The 6,848-nt window shown below is 38.2% G+C and overlaps 1 pseudogene; it reads left to right on the top strand.

Annotated features, from left to right (window-relative positions):
* Positions 1–1,039: 1,039 nt before the first annotated feature.
* On the top strand, positions 1,040–2,745 carry LOC149562718 (high-affinity nitrate transporter 2.1-like; annotated as a pseudogene).
* Positions 2,746–6,848: the final 4,103 nt, after the last annotated feature.

Genomic DNA, 6,848 nt, shown 5'->3' on the forward strand with positions numbered 1-6,848 from the left:
GTGTCTAAAATGATCCCAATTAGAAAGTATTCGATAAAATTATTCATCTTTATCAATTTAACATAACACATATATAAATTGATAGTCTTTTTTCTCATTAGAAGTAAAATAACATTCCTCCTTTATATACACACACTTTATATACACACGTGTATCTACATCTTTATATATAAACATTAGAAAATTTTAAATACATTTACTCCTCATCAATTTTATATGTATGTACCTATCACAGATGAGCTCGGTGAGCTCTCTTATCTGATCAAAGAGTCGAATACAACCATTCCTCCTCATCACTTTAGCATTCGTAGCTACGTACCTGTCTAAATAATATAAATATCACGAGAAATCGGATTCCATGGTTGACTTGTAGATTCAATAATAGATGTTAGAAAACTGCAGAGAATTTTTATAACTCCCACATTCGGTACCGGTTTCAGGGGTCTTACTTATAAAATGGACCGCGCCAGGCACGCGCACAAAAGCCACGCGTTGATTCCAATGGAAAACTAGTTGAATTAGGGTTGTGGCTCGCCGCTATCCATTTGGGGCAAAGCTGCAACACTGATCAAATGGCAAATATGAAATACCCATTTGGGACATGTCACAATGGTCAACATCTAAACAACTCCCTTTATATATTATACTGCTGCATATGCACTACCCTCACGCTGTACCAATGATTCAATCGCCTCAACTATGAAATAAGGGATTACAATCCATAAAATAATAAGTTGATTACCCAAAAAGGACGAACACACGGCCAATCACAACTCCAACGCCGCTGCTCCCAACTTCCAAGCGTCGATGCACGCGGCGCCAATGCACTCTTCTTACCAAAGGAGACACTTTTCCAGATCGTGGAGAGCCATAAAAATATGTTTTGCCAGGTCAAATGGAGCTCAGATTCCATATTAAAAACCTGGTATGGGCAAAGCGGTCTATTTAAGAGCACGGTTCCCCTCATTCAAACGAAGATAGAGAGAGAGAGAGAGAAAGAAAGAAAGCAGCTTCCACTGATTGATTGATAGATAAGAAAATGGCAGATCAGAGGTGGTCCAGTCATGAAGACATCGAGGCCGATGATTCGAGGAACGGAGTTACGAGGGTAGAGGCGGCCGCATTTGGGACTGAAATGGCGGTGGCGTCTGGAAAATTTAGGGTTGCGGTGGATTCGGAGCACAAGGCGACCGAATACAGGCTGTTTTCGTTCGCGACTCCCCACATGCGGACCTTCCACCTGTCGTGGATGTCCTTCTGCGTCTGCTTCGTGTCGACGTTTGCGGCTGCGCCGCTGCTACCGGTGATAAGAGACAATCTGGATCTGACGAAGCGGGACATCCGCAACGCCGGAATCGCGTCCTTTTCGGGGTCCATCTTTTCGCGGTTGGCGATGGGCGCCGTGTGTGATCTCTTGGGCCCCCGCTACGGCTGCGCTTTTCTCATCATGCTCGCCGCTCCAACCGTTTTCTCCATGTCTCTCATTTCCTCCGCTGCGGGGTTCACTGCTATGCCGTTTCTGATCGGCTTCTCTCTCGCCACCTTCGTCTCCTGCCAGCTCGGGATAAGCTCCATGTTTAGTACCAACATCTTGGGACTCGCCAATGGCACCGCCGCTGGGTGGGGGAATATGGGCGGTGGTGCCACTCAGCTGCTCATGCCTCTCGTTTTCGAGCTCATTCGTAGCAAGTTCGGCTCTCCCGATTTCACTGCCTGGCGCATCGCCTTCTTTGTCCCCGGTGCGCTGCATATCTTGATGGGTCTTCTCGTTCTCACTCTCGGTCAAGACCTTCCCGATGGTAACTTTCAGGCCCTCCAGAAGAGCGGGGACAAGGTTAAGGACAAGTTCTCCAAGGTAAATATCCAGATCTCATCTATTTATAATATATGGATCCTCATGTTCATCTGAGCATCAGTGCATTCTTATAACAATGAATTTGTGACGCTGCACCAGGTGTTGTGGCATGGTGTGAGCAACTACCGGACATGGATATTTGCGCTTCTGTACGGATACTCGATGGGGGTGGAGCTGACGACGGACAATGTGATTGCCGACTATTTCTTCGACAAGTTCAATCTGACATTGCAAACAGCGGGAACTATCGCGGCTGCGTTTGGGCTGGCGAATATCTGGGCCCGGCCGTTGGGCGGCTACCTTTCAGACAAGAGCGCCGCCATGTTCTGAATGAGAGGACGCCTCTGGCTGCTGTGGATCCTGCAGACGGGAGGAGGCCTCTTCTGCATTTGGCTCGGAAGAGCATCTTCCCTTCCTCTCTCTGTCGTCGCCATGGTCGCCTTCTCCGTCTGCGCCAGGCTGCCTGCGGGACAACCTTCGGCATCATCCCTTTCGTCTCCCGTAGGTCCCTTGGGGTGCTTTCAGGGATGACGGGCGCAGGAGGGAATTTGGGTGCGGGCTTAACTCAGTTTCTCTTCTTCACGAGCTCCGCATACTCGACAGGTTGGGGAATCATGTTGATGGGAGTGATGATAGTGGCATGCACAACGCCTGTGTGTCTGGTGCACTTCCCCCAGTGGGGAGGAATGATCTTCCCCTCCTCCAACTCACCCACTGCTACGGAGGAGTATTACAGTTCCGAATGGTCTGAAGAAGAGAAACAAAAGGGTCTTCACCAGGGTAGCATCAAATTCGCTAACAGCCGCTCTGAAAGAGGATCCACCAAAAGATCACATTCCATCACATCTGCCTCCACTCCCCCCTTGGCTTCCCCGCTTTCACATGCCTAGCTAGCGATCCTCATAATCTGCCCCCACTGCCCCCTTGGCTTCCCCGCTTCCACATGAACAAACAAGGTGGTAAGAGGTGCACGATCTTAGTGAATCATTTTGTGCACATTACCATCCTCTTTCTAGGTTCAATACTATCACATTTCTTAATTAACTATGAATACTTCTAATTCTAACTATCCTGTGAAAATTTTGTCAAAGAAATCTTAATATTCTCACATTCCATAAATAACTGAGAATTTCTTTGAATTCAAAAGAGGGGAAGAAGTTTTTACATCATTACTTTGTTTTGGTGTGAAAATGTTGAGTAATGGGAAAAAATATCTCAAATAAATATACACATAAGCATCAAAAAAATTATGGGTGAGACTCTAGGGAAGAAGTTGTTAGATTAAATTTCTCTTTCATTATGAAAAATGATGGATGATGTGAAAATCTTTCTCAAATAATTTTAATTGGAGTTTACATATTAAATCTTTGGACTGTGATTGTGTGAAAGAATTCTTTACATCAATACTTTGCTCTATTATGAAAAATGATGAATGATGTGAAAATGTCTCTCAAATAATTTTAATTAGAGTTTACATAAATCTTTGGGTTCTGATTATGTTAAATAATTCTTTACATCAATACTCTGCTCTATTATGTAAATGATAAATGTTGTGAAAATTTTGGCCTTGGATTCCACAAAAGATATTTTACATAAATAAAATTTTCTATCATCAAAATTATGAATGACATGAATTTTTCTCAAATAATTATAACATGAAGCATTCTTAAATCTTCTCACCATAGCTTTACAAAGAAGTTTTTGTTATGGATGTAGAAGCATTAACCAGAAACAATATACTTATAGCACAAGTTAGATACAAAGAAATAATAATAGAAATAAATACCAATAACAAGAGAAATGACAATACATAGATATACGTGGTAAATCCTTGACATTGTCAAGGAAACATCCACAAGGAAAGTATTGGTATTTTTATTGCTTAGAAGAAACTCATTACATCTCCAACTTCATAGTTGTTGCTGCAATATTTCTATTCAAACATTAATTCCATGCCTTCATAGAGAAGCAAGATATAACCTCTTAAAGATAAGAGAAAAAACTTCTCAACATAGAATAAAACTTGATTTATTCCTCAAAAAACTTAAAGTTTCCTTTTGAAGATAAAAACTATTCTTTTTCTAAAATAGAAAAAAAAGATTACTTTCACAATCTTATTTTTTCTGCTTTTCTTCAATTGTTGTCATCATCTAACAATCTTTACCTAATACTTTCCGAAGCCCATGTATCACCCCTTTTGCAAACTAAGAGAAGCCACACTCCACTTTAGCTTCTCTACCAACATTGGTTTAGTAAACATATCTACACAATTTTAAGGTTTATGGACCTTTTCAAGAAATACTCCACCTTCTTCAATAACTTGTCTTACAAAATGGTACTTAATCTCAATATACTTAGTTTAAATGTGATATGCTAGATTTTTAGCCAAATGGATAGCACTTTGACTATCACAAAATATAATCACATTATCTTGCACTTTTCCAAACTCACCCAAAAAACCCTTCAACCAAATTGCCTCTTTACATGCATGTGAGACAGGCATATGTTTTGGCTTAGTTGTAGATTGACCAACCGTCTCTTGGAGTTTTGACATCCAACTAATTGCTCCACCTACAAGAGTAAAGACATAACCTAATGTAGATCTCATTTTTGTCCAAATCACCTACAAAATTAGAATCAACATAACCACACACTAAATTGCTACAATCATTATAGGTGATACAATAATTACTTGTCCCTCTAAGATACCAAAGCACCAATTTCACTATTGCCCAATGCTCTTTACCTGAATTTTCCATGTATCTACTGACAACAACCATTGCATGTGAAATATTTGGTCTTGTACATACCATCACATACATTAAACTTCCTACTACATTTTCATAACATATACAAGACATATAATCCTTTTCTTCCTTAGTACTAGAACATAAACTTGAAGAAAACTTAAAATGGGAAGCCAAAGGGAGATTAACAAGTTTCACATTTTGCATACCAAATCTGATGAGAATCTTCCCCACATATTTCTTTTGTGATAGCCAAAGCTTACCATGTTCCCTATCTCTATGTATCTCTATACCCATGGTCCTAAATCCTTCATATCAAACATCTTAGCCAACTAAACCTTCAACTTATTAATTTTAGCCATGCTCTTACTTGCTACAAGCATATCATCAACATATAATACTAAGATAATGAATAAGATATTTTCTAAACTTTTAAAGTAAACACAATGGTTATACTCACTTCTTGCAAAGTTTTGGCTCACCATGAAGGAATCAAACTTCTTGTACCATTGCCTGGGTGACTACTTCAGGCCATACAATGATTTCTTGAGTTTGCAAACAAATTATGTGTTGTGATCTTGAAAAAACCCTTTTGGTAGTTTCATATATATATATATATATATATATATATATCCTCATCCAAATCTCCATGTAGAAATGTTTTTTTAACATCTAGTTTCTCTAACTCAAGATTACGTAATGCAATTAATGCTAATGCAATTTGAATAGAAACAAGCTTAACAACTAGTGAAAAACCTCATAAAAATCAATACCTTCTTTTTGACAATATCCTTTTGCTACTAGCCTTTCCTTGTACTTTTCAGTTTTATCATCAACACCCTTCTTCAGTTTATAGACCCACTTGCAACCAACAACCTTTCTACCCTTTGGAAGTTCTACCAAGTCCCATGGCTTATTCTTCTCCAAGGCATCATTTCTTCTTTCATTGATATTTTCCATTTAGCATTATTCTTAGTTTCCTGATAACAACTTGGTTCTCCATCGTTACAAATCAAAGAAACTAATGAAATGAAATCATCATACCTTTTAGGAGGATTCTTAATTCATGTACATCTTCTAAGAGATAGTTATGGTATTTCCATATTTTCCTATACATTTTCTATATTTGTACCTTCTTCTTCAGATAAATCTTCTTTCTTTTTTTCTTCTATAGAAGGATTAGTTTCGAACTGAACTTGTTCATATTGTGGTACTTCTTCCTATTCCAAATTATTTTCTACAAAATCTGATTTTATTAGAGAGGATTCATCAAATACTACATCTCTACTAATGATGATTTCATGGATAGAAGGATCCCACAATCTATATCCCTTAACTCTATCACCATAGCCAACAAAGGAGTATTTCTTGTGTTTTGGGTCTAACTTAGAATGCTGATTTTTGGAAACAAGAGCATAAGAATCACAACCAAATATTTTCATATTTGAAAATCATATGAATGACATGTCCATACCTCTTAAAAAATCTTGTAATCTATTGCAATTGCTGGTGACCAATTTACTAGATAACATGTTGTATTATTTGCTTCTTCCTACAACTCTTGTTGCAATTTGGCATTATTGAGCATACTTCTTGCTCTATCTAGAAGAGTCCTATTCATGCATTCAACAACACCATTTTTTTAGGAGTGTAAACTATGGTTTTATGCCTTACAATCCTAGCTTCTTTGGAATAGTTCTCAAACTCTAAAGACATAAACTCACCTCCATTATCTATTCTCAAATACATGATTGATCTACCTATACTCTTTTCAACAAAAACTCTAAATTCTTTGAATACATCAAACACATCAGATTTACTTTTAATTAAAAAGACTTGTACTTTTCTTGAGTAGTCATCTATAAATGTCACAAAATATGATGCTCTAAAAGAAACTACAGGGGATGGACCCCAAACATCTAAATGAATACAATCTAGAATACCTTTTCTTGTATGGATACCAAATTTAAACTTCTATCTACATTTCTTTCCAAAGACACAATGCTTGCAACAATCAAATCTAAAGATTTTAAGTTTGGAGGCAACTTACGATTTACTAGTACCTTTAGCCCTTTCTCTCTCATATGATCCAATTGTTGATGCCATAAACAAGTATCTATTCATCACTTTCCTTAGATATCACTGTCGCATGATTTACATTTGTACTTCCTTCTAGCCTATAAAGGTTTTGATTAGATTCCATTTTGCATGATGCTTAATGGTAGGAATCATTTTGAACTCCTCTC

The sequence above is a fragment of the Cupressus sempervirens genome, chromosome 4 (genome assembly GCF_028749045.1).
Source record: "Cupressus sempervirens isolate cs-2001-9-10 chromosome 4, ASM2874904v1, whole genome shotgun sequence".
Taxonomy (NCBI): Eukaryota; Viridiplantae; Streptophyta; class Pinopsida; order Cupressales; family Cupressaceae; genus Cupressus; species Cupressus sempervirens.